The 27983-nt window shown below is 39.7% G+C and overlaps 1 long non-coding RNA gene across 1 annotated transcript in view; it reads right to left on the bottom strand.

Annotated features, from left to right (window-relative positions):
* Positions 1 to 1311: 1311 nt before the first annotated feature.
* The window catches only part of LOC310902399, a 51022-nt gene continuing 24350 nt past the window's right edge, over positions 1312 to 27983 (bottom strand). Inside the window, exon 3 of the long non-coding RNA XR_014586699.1 lies at positions 1312 to 3808. This is a non-coding gene — a long non-coding RNA (uncharacterized lncRNA). The remainder of the gene's footprint in view (positions 3809 to 27983) is intronic.

Raw genomic sequence — 27983 nt, 5'->3', positions numbered from 1 at the left:
AATCCCTACCATGTGTTTCCCACCCCTTCTTGAAATGGAAGGTAAAAAGATGTAAAGATTTCGGGTCCTCTTCTTGGATGCGCTAGCTGGACAAAGCTCCACAGCGGTCACAGAAACCATGCTGACATACACACCCAGCGCATGTGCTTCTCATGTGGAAATCATCCATTTGCTTTCTGAATGGTTGCATTATTAAGAAAAAAATGCACTACAAGGTACAGTGTGCTGTGAGCTATCCTAAAGGAATAAAATTCTGCCTTTCCCCATTTTGTCAGTATGAAGATGAGATATGCTATAATAAAATAAAATAAAAATAAAAGTTGGGGGGGGGAAAAAGTGCGGTTTGTAGATGTCCTAATAAAACAATCAGAGACAGCTCTTTTACTGCTCCCCTCAGAATACATAGCTAGTAAGGAAATTTCAAGCAAAATATTTGTCTGTTCCATCACTCAAAGGAGAAAATCCCATCTTGCCATTGAGGCTACCGGGTGGTGTTCAGCCATATGGCAGGCAGCTGGGGAGGGTAACAGCTTAAGCCACTGCTGCTGAATTCACTAAACCCATCTGACAGTCCTGTGTTCACCATATGTAAAACATGGAAGATAATTCTCTCTTTGCTTTGACTGACTGCGTGGATTACAAATACTTCATGGCAGCTTTTCTCTCAGGTGTCTCTCTCTGAAAAAATCTGCTCACATAGTAGAATAAAGCCTGCTACACCATTCTGGGTTTAAACGACTATTACAGAGGTAAGATGTTACTAAATCTTCGCCATTTTGGATGAGAAATACAGGCTCCTGTTGGACTGACTGCACGCGGGGCTTCACAGGCAGGCACCAATGTGGTGTGCTGCAGGTCCCCGTGAGCTGAACACAGCTCTTCGTCAGCAAACTCTGGGAAATAAAACTGAGGATGTGCAAAGTAAACATGCCGGGCAGCCAGCACCTGATGGGAAGTTTGCCAGAAGCACCAGAGAGAACAGCATTCAGAGTCTATGCAATCCAAACAGTAATCTTTGTTTGGATTAGTCTAGGCCCTTAAAATCTTACAGCTTCCTTGTTACCTCTCCTGCTTCTGTTCCTTTCCATTGTCGCTGATAGCAGAACCAATGTGGCACCGTTCTCATTGCCACATCCGTCTGCTGCAGCAGATACAGAACAATAAGCAAAAAAGCCCTGCTTTCTTCTGACAACACCTCTGCAGAGGGAGGCAGAAAACCACAGAAGAGCCCCAAAGCAATTCAGTCGCTGAATGTGACAGCTATCAGTTACCACACTGGAAATGTTGGGGGGGGGGGGGGGGGGGGTGCTGGCTTGTTTGTAGATGTGCGTGTGTGTTTGTTTTCACAAGATTCTCTTCCAAGAACAAAACACCAGCTAGCCTTGTGTCTCCCTGTAGAGCTGATTATATTAGAGCATTTTATCTTGCTGACGGAAGGGAGAGACGGGCAGGGCATGATGAATGGCCATGGTTATACCCTACCTGGCCACCCTGGCGCCCACCCAGGCACACAGCCTGATGACAATCAGGTAACCTGACTCGCATGATATTTGACAAAGGATGGGTCAAGATCTTCCCCATCTGTTATCAGGAAAAGCCTTCTGTCTGCTTGCAGCAATATTGCATTGTTAAATTTACTGTTGAAAAAACACATGAAACTAAAACATGAAGTTTATGGGTTTCACTTTATTGTATTTATACAATTAAGGAAGAAAAGAGAGGACTTTCATGGGAATAAATGGCAGTTCTCTTCAGTACAGCACACCCCAGAGAGCGTATATGCTTAAAACAGTATTCTTGATCATCACTGACGTATTGAAGGGCTAACACTTCTACGTTAGCCACCCAAGTCTGCGCTTAGCTGCCTACGTTTTGAGCTTCCTATAGAACTTCTTCAGAACTGATAGGGAAATCTTTAAAAGATGTAACAGGCTTTGACACAAATCCCGTCATTTGCCTCCATCTGACATAAATAGCTGCTGCTTGCAGACTTATAACTGGAAGCATTTCTGTCGCGAATGATGAAATTCCAGGAACTCGGATATGGAGCTGCACACAGGGAGTTACTAACACATTAAGCAAGAACCTCCTCCGGCCTCTAAAGACGTGAAAAAATACAGGAATGATAAGTGATTACTGCATACGTAAGACCAAGTAACACATGGTTTTGGACCTTCTGACCTGAGTTCCCAGGGAAATCTAAAAAGTTTTTCAACTACAACAATAATTCTGCTCCCTTATGAAAAAGTACTGAAGCACTATACTAGATCTTCAGGCAGTCAAGATGTTATAGTCCCATTTATCCCCACAAGCTGTGATTTCGACAAATTATAAAAAGAACACCTACGTTCAGGGGCACAGTCACATCTAGCTCCCGTGTGTTATGGCAGTGTATTCATCCCACACAGTATGGGAACTGCATGCTTCCAGGACACTTTGTTTCCCTTCCCTAGAAAATAAGGAAACTTTTTGCTACCGTCACCTTATAGGCTTCATAATTTGTCAGTTTACCAATTTTAGCAGAAAGCAGTGTATTACATTAATTAATATCCATTAATAATTCATTGCTAAGGATTTCTTTTGCTGTAGAGAGTTACTCGAGGTAGATAGGCCAGCACAGACCCACCCTCTTCTGCTGCCCCAGTTGCTAGCTAGCCAGCACTGCCACACAAGGAGGTCTCGCCAAATTTTTTATTTTTTTTTTTTATTTTTTTTTTTACCTAGACTCAACACTGCTATTTCTCTTTAATAGTTTTGTGGGTGCTTTGGACTTGGTTCATTTCTAACTGGAGGGTCTCATTTTATTCTTATTCCAGAAAGCCATATGTAACCATTTCCTGTCTCTGCAGGCTGAGGACAAAGCCGATCAGCTGCACAGTTTTATTGCTGGTGAGCTCAGCCAACAAGCAATGTCTGTTCCTCAACTGTATCATGCACAACACGGCCACAACCGCACATAAAGTCGCTGGCCAACTTTCAGCAGAGCTAAAAATCCCCTTGAACGCCTCAGCAGGCAGCAGGGCGAAAGGCGCAGAAGCCGGGCGCAAAGCTTGCTTCTCGCAGCACCACGGCACTGCCGGCAGCCTGAGCCTCATCCCTTGCAGCACCAACAAGGGAAGCTGGTAAAAGCTGGGGGCGAAGGCTGGCCCCCATTTCAGCATAAAATCAGGCAGATGTTTCCAGAGGTTACACATTGCAGCGATACCACACCACATGACATATGTGCTCACGCATGTTTTTAGCGGCGCAGCCAGTATTCCAGCAGTACCCCGACCAGAAAAACTGAGCAAAGCATTTCCAGCGTAGCATTGTAATGCAGCACATCCACATAGCTCTCCAACAAAGCTTTATTGCCTTTTACAAGTTATTAGACAATTTAGAGACACAAATAACTTCTGGCAAAGTCCACAGTGATAGACAGTATGGCAATGAATTTCCTCGTCGTTCGCTACCAATTGTCATGCCATTTGGCTCAGCGACAAGTGGCAGATTTTAAACAAGGATCTTGAACACGCAGGGTTTCTCAAACTGCACTTCTCTTTCTTTCATTTCAGTAGTTAAAGCTGAAGCCAATCCCTGGATTACACTACCAGAAACAGCGATTTGCCACCATATTGCCATACCGTGGAAATAAAAACCAGAGAACCCCTCTCGACTTCTCTTATTCCATGCAACACGAGGTGGACAAGGGGCAGGTTTGGAGCAGTGGTGCAATCCTTCTGTTTGTGCTCAGCAGCCCAGAGGTTCGCCAGAGCTAAGTAGGAATGCTCCACACCTACTTTGCACTTGGTAGGTGAACACATAATGCCTAAGGCAAGGGAGAAGCGCAAATGCATAAAGCCAGTAAAACATGCAAGAGAAGACTTAAACTTAGATAGGTAGCAAAGACCCACAAGAAAATAGGTAGGATATATCTTGTCAAGCCAAGTTATTTAACATCACAAATTAGCTTTGTTATGCATTTAAAATTAATACACAATCCATAAACGTGCCCTTAATTACCACAGTCCCATTAAAAGGTAAAGACTGATTATACAAGTATTTCTCCTAATACTTTTTGCTATAATAAAAACCTAAGACCCATTTTGTGCATCATAAATAATGTATGCCGCTATACAAACATCCTCATAATTTTACTATATTCAGCTTAACAATTTCTGTGGTCAGAAAATCACCAAATTATAAGCTGAACGATTATATAAAAAACAAAGGAACCAAACATTAGTCCTTTGACTAGTAGAATTTTGTCAAAATGTACATCTAGAAGATGCCAAAAAGAGGAAGAAATGTTAAAGACCAAGCACCCTGTTGGCCTTTTCCTGGCAAAACAACACTGATCACACACAGCTGGGTTTTACTCTGCCACCAGCAGTTAACTGAAAATATTGCTGCAAAATTTTGTGTTCTTCTGCCATTCCTTCATTGTAGAGGGAAGGATAAAGCAGGTCAATTTGGATAAAGTATGATTTATGAGAAGTGCAGATTCTTATCAGTGAAAGATCTAATAAGATTATTTTCTAAGCCTCAGAAAGCAGTCAAAGTCATCATCGTCTTCTGGTTCTAGAAACAGCAAAAATCCCAGGAAAAATCTGACATTCCAATATCTAAGTAAAACAGATCCCAAAGAAGTTAGCTACGGCATCCTGTAGGAATCAAATCGGTATTTTTGAGGTTCTGTTAGGCTCAGTCTGGAGGACTTGCACACCACTGCACAAAGGGTCTGGACCTCTTTCTGTCTACTTCTGCTGCTTCTCTTGCGTTCGACTGGACAGTCAAGTTCAACAGAAAGCTGATCCGACAGACACCGGCCCTCTAAAAAACAACAGGAACTGCCGCAGCAGCAGAGCTAGCTCAGAGGGCAGACTGCAGGAGTACACCCGGACTCAGCAAAAGGTGTTTCAACTCAGCAGTCCAGCTGACTTCTACTCTCAGTGGCAACCTTAAAAACACACGATGGATATACAGTCATCATATCTGGCATGAGGGAGGCTAAAAGAAAGAGTAATGAGAAAAAATACTGCTCGGTAGAAGGCTACGATTATACCAGATACAGATAGAAAACCATCTTCTGAGGTTTACGTATACTCAGCACTGCAGCAATTTATAAACCCAGACCTGGCTCACTATTTCTTTGGTAGCAACAAAAAGATTTCTGAATCGATGCTTATGAATGTGGGCTTAGTGAAGAACAAAACTGTAGCCCTCTGTTCTACTAAAACCATTCTATTATTTGATGCTTTTATTAATAATAGGACTACATTCTTATTAAAGTAGCTATTGCCAACAATTTTTGAAAGGCTGTAATTCTCCTTCGCTTATGCTCTGCATGAGATGTGAGATTTTTATGGCCACCAAGGTAGCTAATCACACCCAGCTAGTTGGACAGTAATGCAGTTTTCATGTCATTTACACTCCCTTTTGCTCTGCTCAGATGGGAACAAATCCATGACTTGAGATAAGGCAGCATCAGCCTGGCGAACACTTGGTACAGATCCCAGTTGTCAGCTGCCACTGTGAAAATCTACACCGAATCGCTTTCAGATGGAAAACGGCACCCTCAGTCCTGCGAAAATGCGGAAGCAAGAACTGGTGGGTGCATGCCTCTGACACAGAGGGCTTCTGCAGGGATACAGACCACGTTTGTGCTCAGGCAGCCAAGCCAGTAAAGTCCCACAAAACTCGTGCCAGGAGAGGTGCCTGCACGGCAACGTGGGCACACCACATGCCTGCAAATGGGCACCTGCATGATGCATCTCGCTGTGCTGCATGCTCCAATGCAAGCTCAAGCCTCCAAAGATGGCTTTGGACTTAAATAGCAAGTGGCCTATGACTTGACTTCTTTTTGTTTCCCCCAAAATAACTGTTAATGGCTTATTCATAGAACTGAGTTATATTTACGTAAAAGTGAACTGAGGAAATTGTTTGATTTATTTTGGTTCAAAATCACGTCCCTTGGAAGGCGTGTCTTGATCTGGCATAGGCTTCTTACGGGGGTTCAGAAAATGCTGATGTCCAATACAAAGCTGCACAATCAGATTGAAATTTGAAGTTTGGTACTATTTCTTGGGGCACTTTTCAGCAGATAAAAAGGTTCTTGATTATGCTCTCAACTGAGGCTGGCACATCCTCTACTTCTGGCTTTGCATTTGCATCGATAGCCTGGGGCCCCAAGGGAGACTCGCAGATAACTCTGTCATCACAGGTAGACAAACACTTAGCAAACATCAAATTACTGTGCAGCCCAACCAAAACCAGGGGCATGAGGCAGCTCATAAGACATGGGGAATGCATACAGCCATAGCTCACGATAATGAAGGCAAAGGTACAATCCCCTATTCTTAACTAATAAATGTACATCTAAATACATCACTCATCACAGACTTCTATTTAGCTATTGAGGAAGCATAGGAAGGTCTTGCTACTTATTCCAAGTACCATTTCACGCAGATTCTGTCCATGTAGAGTGTATCACAACTTGCACATAGCCACTATAAACACACATTTACAGTGAGCTTTGAAAATATGAATATCTAAATTACTACATGCCCCCACAAAAAATCTTCATTAAAAAAAATCTCAGTCTCCAAACAGGATGTTTGGAGTGTCTGTTACTCACTGCAGATGAAAATTACTATTATTCATTTCTGCTCCAGACTTGCGCTATAAAATTTAAGCCTGACACTTCTAACATGCCCAAAATGTTCTGTTTCAGTACACTGACGTACAAATCGTGTTCTTCTATGAACATCTACAATCCAACTAAAACAAAGCAACAACAAATTGGTAAGAAAATTACAGTAGAAAACTGACTAGCATTCACAAGAAATTAGTGCACGTACAATTGCCTGGTTTGTTTAGAAATTAGTCTGTGGGTCAGTCATCTATTCCACAGCCAAAAGGCAAGATTTTTACCCTTTCATTGACATTACTCCTACTAATGCTGAAAAGTGGGCTTACTACTTCAGCTGTAGGATTTAACTTGCAAAGTATCTAATAGCACAAGGCACAGGAAAAGTAGCATATCCTACTCATATTTTTTCTGAATATAATATGTTTAAAAACAAAAGTGAATTACTGCAAGCCTAAAATCTATATATTACTTGTTGTAACCAAATATTCCTTTTGAGGAATTTACAGGAAGAGCTATGCTTTTGCTTCCGGAATAGTTATATGAATAAACAGTGGTCAGAGACATGACAGTATAACATTCTGCCTCATTGTTTTCCATTTATTAATTTAAGAACCTGAGTTTCTACAGGGACAAAGACAAACCTTTGAAAATTTACACATTAAATTATGTATTTTGATTCATTTTAAATTAAAGGTAAGAGGAAAAAAATGGAAAAAAAAAATACAAGAGTAGTCAGACTACTCCCAATATGAGACAGTTTGATTCAGAGGCTTAAGCACAGTCCACACTACACAGCATCTGACAGTAGGCTCCCCACCGCAGCTGTAAAACACGCTGACAATAAGCCTATCTATACCTTCTCCCATGTCAGACATAAACTTTACATACACAAAATGCTCTTAGCACAGGCACATGTTGTATCCACTTAGTGCCACGTTTCAAGGAAACTGCAGAAAAGACCTAAGACAGGTTGAGGCACTCTTGAAGCCTGGCAAGACCCAGATGGTCCTCTGCAAGGGGAGGACTTCACCAATTAAGGTCAAAAGGCAGAGAGAAATGTCAGCCCACCAAAGAAACCACATTTCCAAAAACTGTAGAGCATACCAAGAATAACGGATAGAGGATGATTCATCAAAAAGCATTCTAAAGATAGGAGCAGTAAGAGGATAACTGGTAGGGTACAGCTACCAGAGGCAGAGAACCAAGGGGGAAATACATGGTTAATGCTCAGCGTGGGAACAACGGTGATACTTGACTGAGGACCACCGCAGTAAGCAGAGGACACAAAGTTTTAATCAGAAAAGCCTCAAGAAGCTCAGAAGGACTAAAAGGAGGCAGCTAGGCAAATAGCAAGCAAAAGGCAGTGTTGATCAGCTGCCAGAACAGAGAGGACACCAGCGCTCCTGCCCTTCCAAGTACCTCACTGGTTTCTATATTAATTTAACACCAAGGGGAGAGACCTAACAGGCTGATATCTCAATGAAAACCTTTCTTTTGTAACCAAAGATAATCAAGCATCAAAGTAAGCAATGCTATAAGTAAGAAAATAAGACTGGAATAAAAGGTTTCATAGAATGGAAAATTATTATTATGCTTTCATAATGCTGTGTCCTCATGCTGCTTTAACAGCTTTCTGGCATGCTTTAGTCCCAGTAACTGCAAATATCAGCCTATTCAGTCAGGAATTCTCACATCAAAAAGACATTCAGTAAAAGGAAAAGTAACAAGAAGCATTTCTCTGAAAACTCCAAATAAATCCAGAAACCTCACTGACAATAGACACCAGCTGACCAAAAAAAAAAAAGTAATGGAAAGCAAAGGTGAACTTGTCGATCCTTCAGAATGATTACATTTATTTGACTAGGGTCCGTTTACCAGTATACTTCATACCAATACCTTAACAAATAAAAATTTGCAGTTTACTCCATGTTTCAGAGGTTAGAGAAAGGTAGTTCTATGACAGTACTGTAATTTCTTAATGGAAAACAGTTTTTCAACCACTAAAAGTTAACTTCAGTTAACCAGGCAAGTTTACTTGGTTGCAGCAAATTCCTATTGGCTGTGTTACCATTACATGGATTAAAAAAAAAAAAAAAAAGCTCTTTATAGTTAATTTTCCAGCAGCTTTCTCGTTTTCTCCTTTATATGTTTTAAGCAGGCTTTTTTTTTTTATTTATTTATAACTCTGTTCTGCATCATGTTCAGTACTGTACCATCTAGAACAGAAAGCTGTACCAGGGTCTTCAAATTATTAATTTAGGTTAATATGCCCCAAATTAAGCTCTGAGTATAGATTTGCTGAACATGGAGACACTTAAAAAGATGAAAATGCATACAAATTATCCCTTCTGCGAATTACTTCTATGGCCAAAATGTTTCATGTTCCACTCCAATGTATTTCCTAATCCACTGCGATCTCTTTTGTCCCAATGGAGCACAGATGTTTTGCTAAGATCTGCTGCAAGTAGATCTCACCAAACATGACTAGATACTGTGCATTATTAAGGCAACAGCACACATAAATGTACATCATACACCATCAAACCTATTGCAGATAACATTCAGTCATAGCTTTAACCTCTTGTATGAAACTACCAGCCACTGTATGCTTCCATGGGAAGTACATTTGAACGGTACAAAAAACACCCATAGTTTTTCCACTTGCTCTCATTGTCTCACTCTCTGCAAGTAGATGTTCCTGATAAAAATTAAGATGTGCTTTTGCTACATGACTTCCAGGAGTGTCTCTAGATCAATTAGCATTTACATTATCATTTCAGGAAATGATTTATAGCCCTGGCCACATTTTGAGCTCTCCCTTGGAGAGCCTACATTCAGACCTTTTATCCCTCCGTCAACTCAAATTTGTCTGCTCGTGAAGTTACTGGAAAAGATGACTCAACATTAATTTCAATTACAGCAGAGTGAAAGTCCATTCATAAATATTGCCTCTGACAGATTTCACTTTTGCTTCTTGAAGCTGACCTTGATTAACCAGTGCACACACACACTTCCAAAGAAAATGTATGGAGGCCTTGCAACATTTCTTTACTTCAGTTATAGTTCCACAAAAGAAGGATAAAGAACCATTTCTCTCCCATAAAGGTTTGATTATATTAAGACAACTTCCAGCACCCATGCCACCTTCCTAGTATTCTTTTGTGTAATCACCTAGAGAGTACTGGAGATCCAGTAAAAGACATCATTTTTATTCATTTTGAAGCTTCTTTGAATCTTAAAAGACCACTATCTTTTTTTTTTCTTTCTTGCGAATGCCTACAGAAATGCATCAGATCAGATTTCAAGCATCCGTAAGTTAAACCCCAATACAAATACAGCTTGATGGGAATCCAATTACTCTAAGAATTGTTTGAAATGTATATAGTACACTGCTCCCTGAAATGTGAAAACTCTGAAAAGCATGATACACATACAATAATCTATATAGACAGAAGATAGCCACAAAATGAACACATAAACCTCTGTCTGTTGCAAAGATTGATGGGACAGCAGACAGTAAGTGAGGTTAGTTTCCTTATATCACTAGCATCTTTTCCCTATCATAGTGCCTCAGGGTGCTTTGAGCATTCAACAACAACCCATTAAGAGAAAATGAGGAACAAAAGCCAGGAGGGATTGAAGTCCATGTCTGAAAGTACTTAGAAGGGTAAGGACCATTGAATACTAAAGTCACAGGAGTTTAGGCTTTTAGTTCTTTAAAGCCATCAGGCCTAAACGACTTTCCAAAGTAGTAAAGGAAGTTTGAAAGAATAAACGAACTCCCACCTCTACTTTCTGCATCAGCCTGCAGTCTCCTCTGGGCTTTTTATTTCAGTTTGCCTTCATCCAGAGAAGTGCTACAACTGCCAGAAAACGACAAAACTAAACGCACCTTTTCCAAACAGAAAACACGTGCCATGCGTGTGCTAGGGTTATTGTTAACTACAACATTCACACTAGTCAGTCCTGCATATAGGGTGGGATAATGTAAAAAAAAAAAAAAAAAAAATACTGATCAGATGATATATAAAAGACATATCCCCCCTTCTCCACCCTCCCCCCCCCCCCCCAAAAAAAAAAGAAGCCTACCAACTTTGAAGAGGCATCTGCTTTTTAAAAAAAAAATATGCCCTCAGGTATCACATTAATTTCATGATTGGATTTTTCTGAATTTTTCAAGTGCACTCACATTACAGTTAGTTATCTGAACCGGACTGTGATTTTGAGCCACGTCCAGCGTACACAGATGAATGAGTAGAATGACTTAGGTTGGAAGGGACATTAAAGCTCACCCAGTTCCAGCCCTCTGCCATGGGCAGGGACAACTCCCCCAAACAAGGTTTCCCCAAGCCCCATCCAGCCTGGCCTTGAACACTTCCAGGGACGGGGCTACCACAGCTTCTATGGGCAGCCTGTTCCAGTGCCTCACCACCCTCTGAGGGAATAATTTCTTCCTAAATCTCCCTTCTTATAATTTAGAGCTGTTACCCTTTGTCTTATCAATACACTCCCTGACAAAGAGTCCCTCTCCTGCTTTCCTGTAGGCCCACTTTATTGTACAAAAGGGCTTTTGATACCAGCCATGAGACAATACCCTGTGGAGTCACAATGGTACTGTACTTAGTTTCCGGCCAAGATGTTCACCAATAACTTGCTTCTGTTGAGCTAGTTTCAACATAACTATCATATATTTGCTAATTTAATTAAAAAATGGAATACTATATGTTCTCATGAGTCTATAGGAAATCCAAAGCAATAGAGTGCAAGGACAATCTGCTACTGAGCTAGTTGCAAAGTGCTCTGAAAAACTCTTTGTTCTACTATGGTTATAAAAATCTATTTCTGAAACCTCAAAGTTTGAGTCAGGTGACATTTTCTGTTAAAACGTTTCCTCTGTGTAAAGCTCATAGCCGCTGAAAGCAATTACTGACATTGCCAAAATACATACTGATAAGTGGTGGCAAACTACCTGAGCTGTACCCCAGACTAGGTGTTTGCTCAGCCAGGGGTTAAACCCCACTGCTGCAAGGAGACAAAATATATGTTGTGTTGCAGCCTACAACTGTGGAGAACAGCTGTTCACCAGAAACATTAAAGAAACCTGCCAATCCCAATACTTACAAAGCAAGTTAAGCCATCAGATTTAAGATGTTATTTTTCTGTAAATACTGGCCTTTTTTTTTCTTACTTTATGTAATTCCTTTTTGATTTCTCATGTTATCCATGATTTTTTCCTCCTTTAGATCCATTTTAGATCCACTGTGTACTGCTTTTTTTTGTGGGAAGCAAAGCTACCAACATCCTTAAAGATATCTCTATCCAATTTTCACGCTCTTTGACTCTAATAGGCTTTCTGCCAGCCAGCAGCCATACCACAAGAACTGACTTCTTACCATGAAATATCTCGACTGGCTTGAGATAATTCAACTAGAGAATATAAATGTCACTTCAAACAAGTCAGCTGCTGCAATATAGATATCTTAATTAATGAATCTGCAGTGTATTTTCCTTTGGAATATTTAAAGGAGCATATTGGAAGATGAATCCCTTCAGCAAAGTATTTAAAACAGTGATTGTTGAGCCACAGTGCTATCTTCCTGAGTGATATGCCATGATACAATTGAATCTTTTGCTTGGCTATACCCTGATAGAGAAAAAAATAAAATTTAAAAAAAGAGCTGAGAAGTCATTTGAGCGATATAACTTCCCTCTCCTCTTTCCCCAGACTGGTGTGTGCCTCTCCTGGAAAAATCCAGATCTCTGCCATGCAGCACTGGTCTTGAGAAAACTGCACAGTTTATCAACTCCAGTTTTCCACCCAGTGAGAACAAACTGAATTAGGATTTTTCAAAGCCTTGCTGAAGTTTACCAGCATTCAGTCCTATTCAGGAATTTATCCAACTGCGAAAATCTCCCAGCATCTAACAGAAGAGACATTTCACAGATGTTAGTAAATTGATTAACTATGCAGTTGCAGTGTAATAGCCCCGTACATGTGATTGGGGAATTGTAACTTGCAGCTCTTCAGCTGTTTGACACTGTTTATTGATTAGAAAAACAGATTGCCATTCTCAGTATCGTAACATAATATTTTAATTACTGCCATATACAGCATCTGACCTTCAGCCCATTAGAATAATATTAATCCACAATGTCCGAGTCCTCCTCTTCTCCCCAGTTCCCAAGAGCTGATTTATCAGTGATGCCTAGTCAGTCATGCTTCTGCAGCCTTCCCCTCATCCAAAGAAGTGTTATTTGAGCCTTCCCATAGCAAAAAATAGAGATAAAAGCAATGTTTTTTAAGGAGGATACATTTATAAGCAGCAAGCTAGTTGAATGCTTTTTATTTCAGTTCTTGTAGAAAGATGTAGAAAATGAAATAAAAGTTCTATAATACAAATATTTTAAAGCCGTTAACTCCTATGTCTCTAGATTATCCCTCCCTTGTTATCTGCAGGTACCTACACAGGATCTGGAAATGCTGTTCATTCTATAGTATCTGATCGCCTTTGCTACAGAAAACCCAGTAGCTCTAAACAGCTACTATCAATTCCACCCTTTAAAAACTCTGCAGGAAGAAGGAGTTGGAGTTGGCTTGTTTTTAACATATTATTCACCCCCCCCCCAAGTTTGTTTCTCAAGATAGCTTGTTTAACAATTGATGTGGTGAAAACTGATAAGAAACATTTTTACACGGAAAACTACAGATCTAATACTCTTGCAGGGAAGCTCTCCATGTCTTAACAGCATTATTTGAGAAAAAAATGACCCACAACAATACCAGCCCTAGGATTAGTCGTTAGATTGTGCTATATAGGCAACATTATAGCTGTCCCTATACAATATGCTTCTCTATTGAATATCATGAATGGGACTGAATGCTTGTACACTTTAGCAAGGCTGAAGGGAATGGATATTATTCAGACTGTAAAGACACAAATGTGAGAAATATTTATTGTTACTAATCCTTCTGTTCAAGGAAGTAAAGAAGTCAAGTACAGACATATATGATAGTTTTTTTTAATCAGCATTGCGAAGACACATGACAAGCAGAGGTACCAGGAGTTACTCCAGAAACAAATACCTAAACAACTGAACCAATTCATTTCACTCAGAAAGAAGGGGAAGGGTGAAGGGGAAGGCAGTGTGTGGCAATGGTTCCCAGTGACACACCCTGTTTCAGCATGTCTGTAATACCATATAAAAAATAAACGTCCTTCTGAACTGTACAATTCACAGTACAGAAAAAATTTAAAATAACCAATCTTAACTGAGAAAGTTATCCATCACTGTATTGTACCAGTAGTCTAGCAAGAACCTGAGTTCTGTGTAGTTACTTATATTCTAATATCCAAAACAATGGGTAGACTATCACCATTTAATTCCTTAAACTCTGAGAAGGAGATGATGGCACACAGACAACCTGAGAGATTTCAAGTCACCCCATTTGTAAAAACTCTACAATTCTGTGTGTGATGCATATTCTGTGTGTAAGACACAGAATTCTAAGGCTATTTTAAGCACAGAAATCTAAGAAGAGACTCAACTATCCACATATATTTACTCCAAAACTCTTTTACCCAAATTTGAGTGAGTTGTACAAGTCCATTCTCCTACAGAAAATGTATTGTTTAGACTGACACTGATATGAAAAGAGTCTCAAGTGGCACTTTTCTGCAGATGTGCTCTGTCTCCTATCCACCCATTTGTTCTTAAAATAATCACCCCAACATGCTGGTTCCCCCAGGCTGTGGTGGATATTCTTCAGCTTGTTAACGGAGCAGCCAGTCAGTCTTGCCTTAAGGCAATGTGAGTGAGACTGCAGCCTGTACTGTTAGCCAATAATGCTTTATTGTATCCTTGTATTCCCCAGTCCTATCTCACCACTTGTAACCTCTTGCTTATGTCATCTGTTCTACAGGACGACACTGTTTGCTCCTACCTTTTCTAATACAGTAGAGTTTGGCCCAAAACTATGATTTTTTGATGAGATATATAACTGAAAGAAAATTATATTAAACTAAATAGCATGTTTCTCTTTCCCATTTTTTTCATTTTATTATAAGAAAAAAGATTCCCTCTCTGGGCACAAACTATTCGACATTAGAAGCAAATACCAGACAATACTCAGGTTTACCTGAGCTTGACTCTTCACTACCACTAGACTGCCAGCAACGTTACACCTTCATCTTGGAACTCAGTGGATCGCCAGAACTTCACGCTGTTCCCCACCTTCAGCTAGCCAAACCCACCACATCTCCCCCAGCCTCTTCCTGGAGGTACAGTTATTTTTTAGCAGGGATGTCAAACAAAAAACCACCCAACTAAGGTCTCTCATTGAAATGGGTTTGTGTTTAGTTAAAACCAATAATCTGTGCTGATATTGATGGCGATGTTTGGCTGCAGGTATTCAGGAGTCACACAGCACTAACACCATTGCTCTATGATGTAATAAGGAAACAGATGAAAAGTGAAACACAGACTTTGCTGGAAGATGGGTTTACGCTTTGGGGGACTGACCAATATTTCGGCTCCACTCAGCTTACCAGCTGTCAGTGTAAACCTTCCAACTCTGTGTCCAATACCTGTTGTTTCTATTTTACAACACTGGTCACAGATCTGTTGCTTCCAAAAAATACTTCTCACATGGTGCCAGTACACCCTGTTAGCCCTTTTCTCCCTCACTAAACTCTTTTTATTGCCGTACAGATGCTTGTACTCTGGGACTGAAAAAGAATGCCCTCAAAAAACAGAGTTATCCTCAATAATCCTTCAAGAGCATCTTCAATCTTACCAGTTAAGTATTCCATATTACTAGATCTTGGATTAAAGTATATATCCCACGGGTGTACAGAAGCCAGAAAGTGGGCAATGCTCAATGCCCACAGATGAGAACGGTTTAAGAAGCATACCAAGGCTGTTATATAACCTATTAATTCAATAGCTTTACAGCATTTTCTGCTCTGCTGAGTGCAAATGAAAGGAAAAATTACCTATTCCAAGCCTATAAAACTTGCAAACCCTAAAAAGGGCTGGCAGAATCTATTCCGGGAGATATTGTTCACATAAGCAAGACAGACTGTTACTTTTCTGCTGAAAATACTGGCTGGAATGGAAACTGAGGAATGATTCTGATCTTTCTGGAACAAAGCTCTGCTGTGACAAATTTTCATCCACCCTCTTTGTAAATTCTGCTCACTGCAAAATGAAACTTGCAGACAAAAACCCAACTTTTGTCACTAAGATTGATTGGAAGTCAAGCTGGACTCCATCCACTTCAGTAAAGGTGACATGTTCCAAGTCTTTGGAGTCAGGGTCTGTCTCCATAGGACGCTGAGAAATAATGCCAGTGGCAGTTTTAATTCAAGAAAAAGAGCTTGAAATAAATACAGACAAGAACAAAACTAAGGATTCTGATCTCCAATGCTGTACTTAGATGATCACTAAGTCTTTCCTCATTAGCATTAGAGATCAAAAATATCACTCAGCATCAGAAAGAAAGTCCGGGCTGAAAACTCATCACAAAAAACACACACAGCAGCTAGTGTCATGAAATAGAATGAGAGAGAAACAGAGCAAAACACACCAAATACATACTGATAGTGCAAACCTAAATAGGTTCTGGAAAAATGGCAACATCAATAGTAATTTGCATTTATAAGTATATAAAAAATATTATTGATACTGTACAAAAGTGAAAGTCCATGTAAAACAAAGAAAATATTCCAAAAATGTTTGTATTGCCAAACTTGTTCTGTGTTGTTTTAACAATAGCATCTATAAATAAAGAAGAATGCTCTTAATCGTATATGATATGTGTACAGTCTTCTTCAGGTGTACATACTGAAGGAAGATGGTTAATTAAAACAGGTGATCATGAAATCAACATTTAATGGAGTTCACAATAGAATAATTACCTAATAAATGAATGCAACTTCAAGAAGGCTTTATCCATGATCTTGCTTACAAGGAACAAAGAATGGGGAACAACTACAGGGATTATAGTTACCCAGCAAACTCCAGGAAAAAAAAAAAAAGTATATACATTTCATACATAATCTGCCCGTAAAACCACATCTATACTATCAGTCTATTTTGTACTTGTTCGGAACAAAGCTTGTTAAGAACCTCCAGCCTCATACACTAGAAAGAATGCATTATACACAGGTTCTTCTATCAAAGTATTTTATAGCTCCAGTTGAGATATAATATAAATTTAAATCATGGTTAAGATGCCCATCGTATAAAACAATAATAAAATAAGCAATAGATAAACTTCATCATTGGATAATTTTAAAGTTATCATTAAAAAGGCATCTTGGCATTAGCGATGATCTCTATACCCTAGCAAGTGTGAGACTATTGCCAAGAGCTTCTTTTTTTTTTTTTTTTTTAATGTATTTATTGCTAAAAACACCCTGTGACTACTGAGCTAAGAAGAAGGGGATGTTCCTATGGTGTTGAAAGTTGATGTTTCTGGACTGGGGCCCTGCGTTCTGGGTAGCTGTGACCTTACTTGAGCAGCGTGACTAGATCCCCCTGCGTGACAGCAGTTACATCCAACCTGGATGGTGTGCTATCTTCTATTGCTAAGAGAAAAAGGAGTCAGGGCTCTTCTCCTCTCCCAGCACCCTCAGAGTGCGCACCCAGATCTCACAGTGTTCTCAGAAGTCGGTTTCTGCATGATTATAACTGGTTAAAGAGATGGGCCACAGAATCCATTGTCATGCACATATTTTTCTGAAGGCATCTGAAGTAAACACACACACACAATGCTGACAGCCCCATACTGACTTCAGCTGGAAAGCACTGAAATGGTAGATAAAGTACTGACTGGCAAACTGTATACCTGCCCTTCAAGACACCAATTTGTCCAAGAGAAGTTATTCAAATAGGAGCCAAGTACTGGCTTGCAGCATCAGAAGGACCCCCGCACAAGCATACAATTTGAGCCATTGTCCTCCCATGTTCTGTTCTTGTTTACATGCACACACTGCAGGTGAGAACATAACAAAAAGTGAAACTACAACAATTAATCTTTATTTAGTAATCTTTAATCAATTAATCTTTATTAACAATTAATCTTTATTTATCAACACGTTGGTCCTTGTAACATACTGAATATATAGACGCTGGTTTTCCATGTGGGCAAGGCAGTGTGACAGCAGTCCCTCTTGCATTGCCCAAGGGGAGTTCCCCTGCAGCTCCACCAAGATGTGAGTAACTCTTTTGGAGCCATACTGGAGCACAGAAGCAACACTGCCACATGTCACAGACTTAAATATATTTGCACCTGCTAAGCTAAGCTAGTAAAATGCTTCATATTTCCCAAACAGGAGTTCACAGGTCACATCACGTGAGCAGAGAGCTCCCCTCGGTGATTGAACATAGCAGGTATGAGAGGAACCACCTCTGCATCAAGCTCCACAGCAGCTCTCAAACAAGAAAAAGAACCACTGCCTAGTGTTTGTCTGAAATCTTCTCAGCACTCAAAAACAATACACACACACAGAGGTTAAATATTCTCAGCATCAAGAAAAACTAGAAGAATTCAAACTAGAAGAATTAAAAAAAAAAAAAAAAAACACTCCACCAAACTCAGGCCCCAAGAGCTCGTATTTTATGTTCTGTTGCCAGAGCTTTAGTAAGCTCACAAAGCATGCTTGCATCCACAGCCAATAGTGCTAGGAACTTATTTTTCTCTTTTAAATGAGAGCAAAAACTCTATTAGTGACAATTTGATTCCTGCAATCTGAATATGAAGAGAGATAAACCAGCACCTGGAAATTCAGAGAAACGTGCCTTTCAAATGCTTTTTACATATGTTCATACTAAGTTTAACAGCATAGCTGAATTAGCAAGAAAGTATTATTTAGTTGCTTTTACTTCAACTTCCACAATTAGTCTGATCAGGTAACATGGGGCACACTTGTTAAAGCAGCATACTTCATTTCAAGAAGGAATTGCCAACACGTTCCCTCACTCCATCAGCTAAAGCTCTTCTTTTTTTTAGACTAAATCCCTGCAGTGAAATGGCACACAGATGACAGCATTCAATTAAGTTCAGAATTAATGTAGCATGAAAGCACAGTCTTACCGAGAAGGCTGAGTGAAATTGAACAGTTGGATTGCAGGTATTTTCACCATATTTTATTGCAAATGATCACTCATTTTTCCTGCCATGCAACAGGTCAGGAGGGTGATAGTCTACACAGAAGGCCCTTTGAAAACTAAGCAGTAGCCTTGAATTCTTTAACATATTAAATTCATCTCTAATTCTTACTGTTCACTAATAACAGAGTTATTGCTCTGCATTGTTGTCAACTATTTTTTCCCCAAGAGCAGTTTTTCATTTTTCCAGCCAAATCTGTGGGTTGCTGAAGAGCAGTGCAATTTGCTACTGGACAATAGTCGCCATAAATTCAGTTATTGGGATTCACCTCTTGCATTTCTTGATGAGCTCTACTAGTAACTTGCTGCACACGTATACATACTTATGAGCAAGATTTTCAAAAGAATGGCCTCACAGAAGGATCTCCTCAAAAAACTAGACTGGCTGTAAATTACTATTCTTTCCTCAGGAAAGCTGAAGGAGGGGCAGGGGAATACGTCTATAATCAGAACGAAAGTTAAATTTTGAAAAATTGGAGACGAAAAAATAAAACTGTTTAGTATCCTTTACATTCAAACTGCTTAAACATACCTAGAGGTAGCTTATATTTTGAAATGATTCTATACGAACCACTGATTATAAGAATATATTTTATAAATATAAAACTAGACATTTAAATATTATTGAATAGTGAAAAAATATTTCAGCTAATAGAGTTACAAACAGTTACCCTTTTCTTGCAAGAATTTTCAGGTCTAACAAATATTATCTTTCCCAGAAAAGCTTGATTCCACTTTTTTCAGTCAGCAAATGAGGCTCTAATAATTATCTGGCAAATCTACAACTGCACCAGACTTTGTAGTTGTTATAGCCCTACAAACTGTTAAGGAGCAAACAGAGTAACATCAATATGATGCACACTCAGTTCTCCTTGTTTCAAATGCACACGCGAAAAAATTACAGACTTGGTTGATTAACACACTAGAATCTACAAAGAAAAAATAAAAGAAAAACCCTCTAATCTCACCCAACAGCGTGCTCTGCACAGTCAGTACAGCACTCGTGATTCAAGAGCATAAACCTTAGATTTCTCATCTTCCTAAGGACTAGGCCAAAAATCTTCTGAAGGCCATTTTAAAGCACAGTGCTCTGCACCTTGTATCCCTTAGCATCCTCTCTTTCTAGCACAGGTAGGCATCTGATAGCAGCTCATCATCTTCCATAGACCATTTACAGCAGCTCTGAATTTAAATGGTGAACAGGAAAGGGAACATCTCTTGTTGAATCCCCATCACCTGCTTTTGTCCCTTTGAGTAAAAGGAAAACCAGTGATACAAAAAGGGAATACTAATGTTTAAGCTCATTCATGAAATATTTCAAACAGGAGCTTTTTATTTTCACTAAAATTTCAGAGAGGCAATGTAATTTGAAGTTTGGTGTGGTGAAGCAGAGAATGACAGGTTAAAATAATTGAAAAGGAGCTCAAGTTCTCTTGTTAATTGCGTGCTGCAGGGAGAAATCCCTTGCTGCAGCCTCGCATCGAATCACTGAACAGAGACCCAATATTTACTATCAATCAACATTACAAGCATTTAATAAAAATTTTTCATAATGGAAAGACTGATGGAGCGGAGATGGATCATTTCCATTAACTAACTCCTCTCCACAAACTAGAAACCCATTACCAGATGCAGCAATCTCCTCTTCTTGTGAAGTCTAGTTTGCTACGAGAAATCAAAGAACAACAAAAAGCACACAACTTCTCCAGTACATAAGAAAAACACAAAGAGCTTCCCCTCTTTTTTTTTTTTTCCCCCCTCCTTCACTAAGGTGCAAGAAGCGTGCTTGGGACAAAAGATGTTTATATTTCTTCTTTAACAGGAGAGTCTTGCAGGAGAACAGAGAGGTGTGAGGAAAAGTATGGGATAAAATACTCGGCTTGGTCAAGCCAGCCATGATTCACAAAACATTTTAAATTAATTCAAATAAAACTGATGAACACAGGACCTTTATTCCTGTAAAAGCCCTTTGTTCAGCAGAAAAATTCAGATCCAGATCGTACACATGGCCAAGTCAGTAATAACCAGACTCCTTATCACTATATACCTGCTTGTTTTCTTAAGTGTATCTGAAGTTGGCAACTGAAAAGTGAGAGTGATTCGTATAAATGAATTTAGCCCTTAGTAAAAGCCCTTTAAACTCAGGTGATGATGTGGAAGAAAACAGGAAGGCATCAGAAACCTAGTGTGCAACACAGAGTGGAAATATCCAGTACCTACTAACCTCTGCATTCAAAGCGGACTGCTAATATCAGGTCAGGATGCTGTGCTGTTTCACACAACTAACCACACCTGGAAGTGATCCACGCCCACGCTCCACATATAACTACCCCCACAGTATACACGTACATACGCATTCAGGGCACAATCTCCAGAAACTTGCATTTTCTTCCTCACAGTCTCCATTCATTCATATATATTTTAAATAACAAACGGATCTGACAGTATAATGCAAGTAAAGGCTGCTGGAAGGCAAGGACATAATGCAGAAAAAAGGACAAAGAAGAAAAGGTCTATAAGCACTGTTACAGGAAGCCTCAATGCCCAGACAAGACTAACTGCATCAGTTAGCATGTCTGCATTACAAATGAAATGTTTGTCTAAGATATCTAGATCATAGAAGTTTGAGTTATTGTCATCATATATTTTCCCCATTTTTGGCAAGAGAAAAGAAACCTTTGAAGGACTCTCAGAGACTTTAGTCAAACGGCTGATACTGTCTGTTCTTGGCTAAAGTTCAAGCAATGACATGAGAAAGGATCTTGAAAAACGTCTGGCGTTGAGAAGAATAATCAAGTGGTTAAACAAACACATACTGAATGTTAGTCTATAATAAGTGCAACATAGTTTCATTAATATAGATATCTGAATCAAAACGAATACAGGCTTATATGGAACACATTAGCTAGTAAGTTCCGTAACCTAAGATTTTCTGGGGATAATATCCTTCCTGAAGTAACCTCAGTGAATTGAATGAACTACAGAGATCAATTTGGTTCTCCCTTCATCTGTTCTTCCTCCCACCCTCCTTTTTTTTTTTTTATTATAGAAGGAAACTCAAGCAGTTCAGACACATGCACAATTGTTTTAGGAGAAAATAAACAAGGAGGATGATTTTTCAAAATACAAATGCTCAAGATATATTGTCTTTTCCATTAAGTGCTTCATTAGTGGGATGAAAACCCAAGCCAATAAGCCTTGTACTGCTTCAGGAGAATCAACAGAGTGAAATCAGCTAACAAAATGAAGGAAAAAGACAGTTCCAAATATTGGTCCAGTAAGCCTAGAAATAGAACAAATAGCTTTTTTTTTTTTTATTTGTTATTAGTAATGCAGAGGGACCACTAAAGACTACTTTATAAAGTTTGCTGGTTTATTTGTTTTCACTGTGTACAAATATTGGATTCTTGTACAGAATATCCAAAACATGTTGTGAACTATTGGAAATGACTGTTTTTATTAAATACCTAATGGCATTAAATACCTAATAAAAGTTAACATGCTGGAAGAGAACAAAAAATAAAAGAACAAAAACAAGTAAGTCATACAAGACACTTGCAAGTGCCCGAGTACTTGCTTACAGCTCTTCAGCAACTGCTTTTCCAATTTCTAAGAGTCCCTGGATATTAATGTTGACGTTAATCAAGGCTTCATACTGCACAGGTATTGCTCCTTTAAGAAAAGCAAAGCAACAGTGGTGAACTTGAATATACTCATACATGAGCTCTCGTACATGAGACGATTCACATCACAAGATGAAGCGAAGTGGCAGGTGCAACATAACCGAAAATAAATATTCCAAAATGGTGGCCCCTTTAAAATATTTCTGTTTAAAACACTTACATGTGTGTGGGGAGGGTGGGGGCGGGTCTATCATGATTCCCCCTGGAGTGATTCCAAGTCACGTATTTATTAAGTGCAGCCAGTTACAGCATCTCTTAGAAACAAAACAAAAACAAAGGTTTCTACAATTTCCTCAGCTTTGCTTTGTTACAGAGAACATCTATTCCAGGTCAAGCATAGGCCACGCTGTTCCCAAGTACTTTGTGTCCTCAGCTTTAAAATACGGTACTTTCTTAGGTTTCTAATCAAAAAGGTCTCTGGCAGCCAGGAATCCCTAAAGATTGTTTTTAAAAAAAAAAAGTGTAGTTTTTCCTATACTAGGCGAGAAGTTTTTTTGTCACAATTTATTCATCTTCTATCACCATATGGTCAACTTTTCCAATGCATCCTAATTAAGACTACATCCTAATTAGATCCATATCCTTAGCAGTGACCAGAAGACAACTATTGTGCTGTGGGTCTGTTCACCAAGACAGTTCTCCCTAGTTTATTTCCAGAGGAAGCTCAGAGTGCTGAGGCTAGGAGATGCATATTCTATCATCTCTAGATTTTCTGCATTTTTCTGTCCAAGAGCCTGAAGAGAAACTAGATGCAAATCAGGGTAGGGTAATATTTGGCTTTCTGAGGACTTAACACATTGCATGGTGGGATTAGAAATAGCGCAGTGGAATACAAGTGGTGCCTCGAGATTTCCTGTTTTGAAGGCATTTTGCTCCTTTCCTGTGCATATGAAGATTTGCCTTTTCTGAAAAGTTCAGGTCCACACCTGCCTCTAAGGCAGTATACACTTCCTGCTTGCTCATTGCAACGAACTTATCAATTCATCCATTAGTTCAATGGCTAGAAAGAGACAGGAGTAGCTGTGTGCTTGCCTAAGTAAATAAATTCAAATGATAACTTCTAGGGAAAACGGTTGTCCATTCAGACCACGTTTTCTAGCCTTAGTGTGCTGCTCCTGCAACAAACCAGACATTTTAACCAGTTTTAACCTAGTTCTGAACCATCACCCATACACCTCAGAGTGCACCAGCAAAGCCACAGCATGGACGTCTCCCTCAGCTTTCTGCAGGGGGCTTTCAGTTCTGTGGTAAACCCACAGTTATCTCACCGTACACTTCTTAACGTCAACACAAGCGGTCAGGAAGGGAAATGAAACAAACGTGGACAGAGGTAACAGAGAGAAGATAAGGCTGCCTTTACAGAGCACCCTGGACTGCAATCTCCTTGCGAGTGACATTAAGCCTGTTAAGCAAAAACACTTCCCTTGCCTGGATTTTCTTACGGGGGAGATGGGGATAAATATATAAATATAAAATACACATGTATTTTTTGGCAGAACACTGTACAGAAGTGTTTTGGTCTACTAAATTTATTAACATTTTAATTCTGTCACTGTTAGATTTTATTGGTAAAGACACCTATTTACAAGTGTTATAAATCACAGGTAGTAGCACATCACCTCTTAGTACAGAGATGAATTTGTTTATGCAGGCTTTCCATTGTATGTTAGTCTTTTAAAAACAAATTTTAAGTAACGTTTAATTTTCCCCTCAAATTTATGAGGTTTCCTTTACCCACCCATCCCCACTCCCCTCCAGATCTTTGTCTACATTCCTTAAGTTCTATAAACAGTATTTACATACCTTTAAATTAACTACACAGTTTGCACTGCAATATTTAATCTTCCATGATATCATGAAGATGCACTCCGCTCTTTGAAGGTAGCAGTACGTCTTACATATTATTACTAGAAAAGGTCACGAAAAGATCAATACAAGCCTTATGCTTACATATCTTACCATAGGAAGTTGTCCTTTAGAAGTAATAAAAAAGCCTCCCTTAGAAGGGAGCAGAATCGTAAGGAATAAAAGCGGTAATTAATAGGAGGCAGATGGAATGCCTTGAACTTTCAAGGTTTGATCCTCTGCAGCCTAAGAGGCGATAACATCCATAATAGACTCTTAATAACACCAAGCACAGATGTAAGTGGAGCTGACTAACTAGGAAAAGCGAGGGGGGTTGCTAACTGAGAAGTGGATGAGAATATAATCAGTACATTAACAAAATTGCTTCCTCCCAGTGCCCCACCCATGCACTTTTTTGCAATACTGGTGTAATTCCCTGCTCCTTCCTAAGCACTGAGTGCATCGCAGACCCAGTGAAGATTTTACTCAATAACTAGTTGAAAGGATCCAGGTCAGAAATATAATTTTAAGTTGTGGTGCAAGTCACCAGTTGGCACAAAGCCTACTTTAATGATGGATTATTAGCACTGTTGTTCCACAACTTCAATTTTGTTTTAGCATAGATGGGCATACCAGGGAGGCAACCTTTCCCTATTGTATTGAAGACCTTGCTGAGACTTGCCTGTATTAGGTAGCATTTTAAATCTGTTCCCTTCCATCACTTTAGCATGAACGTTTTGCCTGAATATGTTTATCACAGCTTCCTTCTTGCATAGATGGGACCACCAGGAAACCTGAGTAATTCTAAATCACTCTTGTTCTTTTTGCACGCAGAAAAAATGAGGCACAAAATCAAAAAAAAAAAAAATCAATTCCAAGATCCAAGAGGGATTTATGTATTGAAAGTTGGAGTTGCTGGAATTTAGGAACCTACGCCAAAATTGTAATCTTCAAAACCCATGTTCAGTGCTTAAATTCCTCTGATATGCTAGTTTTCAACACTTAAAATCCCCTATCTGCTGAAAGCACTGCTTCTACATGTCCACGTTGGGCAGGTGAGGAAGGCTGAGAAATTCAGAGCTTAGCGTATGTGTCTTGCTAATGCACATAAAGCGAAGTATTGCCACGTATCTTAGCTGAGGGGGTGGTTTACCAAGTATTCCCATAGTAAGCTGAACAAATATAGTTCCATAATAATAGTAAGTTTTGTCTATCAATTTCTGCCCCAGTGATATGTGCCTCATTAATTCTTTTATAAGATATCCCAGTGATCAAATGACTCAGCCCAGACAGAAAGAGCTCTTGTTCCAAATATTCTATGTTTAAAACTGATTTTATAACCTTAATCACCATAAGGACAGATTTCGTCCTATAGCACATGACACTTCCCCCATTCCTTTTCCATTTTGTCTATCTGAATCCCGAGAGTCCCTTCTGAATCCTTAGAAAGTAGATCTCCATCTCTCCTGCTGAAGCTGACACCTCCACAGAGAACAGCCTGCAGCCAGACAGGGCACAGCTCCACTGAGGCCTCACCAGAAGAAAGGACAGCGCAAGTAACCTGCGTACTGCTGACATCCCCAGTCACTGCTGTTTCACAAAAGGAAATCATCAAATAGCTTAGCGCTTCATTTTACCAATCACTACAGTATCAGCAACAGGATTCCCAGTTAAACAATCCAGATTCGTTTGGCAGCTTCTGGAACGGAAATGAGTTTTAGCAGACACTGTGCTCAGTGCATGTTTGTGCAGTTCATCTGGCTTACTAACTCTCTTTAAAGGCGAGGTCAGTAGGCACCCACCTACATCAGCTGAATTTTATGCTTCTTGCTGAGAAACAGGTCTCTTACCGAAAATTACAGGGAAAGGTTAGGACTACAAATCTACCCGAAAGGAAGAAAAGGGTCAAAGCAATGTGACAATGAAAACCCTTCTCTAACTTGTTCTTGATAAGTCATGTACGCTCTCACAAAGGCACCGGGGCTGTGATCTGTAAGACCTCACGCAAGGCAAGTAAAATTGAGACCCTTTCCCTTCTTCTCGCTCTTATTCTAGGCCTGACCTCTAGTTGATTTTCTGAAGTCTGAATATTCAAGCTTATACACTGGCCTTTCAGCATTTCTTCACCGTCTTTAGTAGTGTTTTTTTTATTGTTACTATTTCTTAACATTTTGTCCTAGTTAAGTGTGTCTAGATGGACTATCCAGGCAAGAGTATCTTACCAGTCTAGAAAATGGTTTGCTGTACCCAGCTGCGACACTACCACCACAGGTCCTGATACAGACGCCTGTCCAAGCAGATGGCGCTATACATCTGGAGGCAATTCCAGTGTCTGGCTGCCAATCTGCACTACTTTATAAGTTAGAGCCCAAAGCCAGGCTTGCAAAGGTGGCAAGCACTCCTGAGCCCAGCTCTGCACCTTTCAGGAGCTCAAAGGATTTTTATCCTCCGAGCGTTTCCAAAAGAAGGCCACTTCCCACGCATCGTCTACAATAGATTATTATGCCTTTTATGGCTCATAGCATTTAAATAACTGGGCATTTTCCACACGGTGCCATTTATATGCTATCACTAGCAAGTGACCAGTTGCCGGCATGTGGCCAAGTTTATTTAAGCTGTCACCTGGAAACCACATATTTTTCTATTCGGAGCTCGACTGTCTCACATTGGGAAACAGTGAGATATATGCATGTTTGCAAAAAGCAGCAGCCTACCTTTACTACCATACACCTATTGCTTCACTTTCCATTCACAATTATTTTTGTTATTGAAATGATTTTGGCCAGAGACATCCTGTAGCATATCCAAAATCCACCTATTTTTTCAGGACTTGGTTGGAAAGCATTATATCACTTCTTCTGCCCTTTTTCTAAGAATTCATAGTCCTGAACTGTTTTTAGATTTTCTTTTTTTTTCTTATTATAGGCTTAGGGTTTTGTTGTTCATGTTTAAACCTAGAGACACTTGAACTAAAATGGTTTTTAAGGTTAGTTACATCTTACTCTAGGGAGAATGGAAACCATTCTCATCTGTGTTGTTCCTTTACTCCAGAAGGAGAGCAAACATCTCAAATACAGGTTACATTTTAGCCTTTTTCTGACAATTAATAGCAGACATCAAATCATAAGTTAACAGTTGTAACATTACTAAATAAGAGTATTTTAACTGCTAATTTCCCTCCACTGTTATGTAAACCTAGCATACAGCAGAGACTGATGAGGAAAGTTAAAGTGAGCAAGCAGTTCTGGTGAAAGCACAGTCCCTTCATTCACTTTAGTGATTCAAAGGAAATGGGAGAATTTAAATTAGGCAAAACATTGATTTTTTAACTTCCATTATTTCCTAATCTTAGTAGCAACTCAATGCACCTTAGACACAGATTCTCTTAGGCATTGAACAGGCACAATCGCCCTTTTCGTGTTCCTCTCCGCAGCACATCAGACACTGGAAGAAAAGGACAAAATCCATAACCACTGCGCACAACTTTCCTGGCCATAGGCAGCCCCACATGTGCACCAAGGTGGGCTGGAGGTTTCCTCCTGGTCCGGGCATGGGGCTGAGACTTCCATCCACATTTGTACGTGCAGCTCCCCAGCAGTTTGGAGGGAGACCTTCCCACAAGAGACCAGCAATAGCTTGGTCCCAACAGCTAC

The sequence above is a fragment of the Anser anser genome, assembly GCF_964211835.1.
Source record: "Anser anser genome assembly, chromosome: 7".
Taxonomy (NCBI): Eukaryota; Metazoa; Chordata; class Aves; order Anseriformes; family Anatidae; genus Anser; species Anser anser.
The sequence above is the reverse complement of the archived record's forward strand: the minus strand, read 5'-3'. Positions and strand labels throughout refer to the sequence as shown.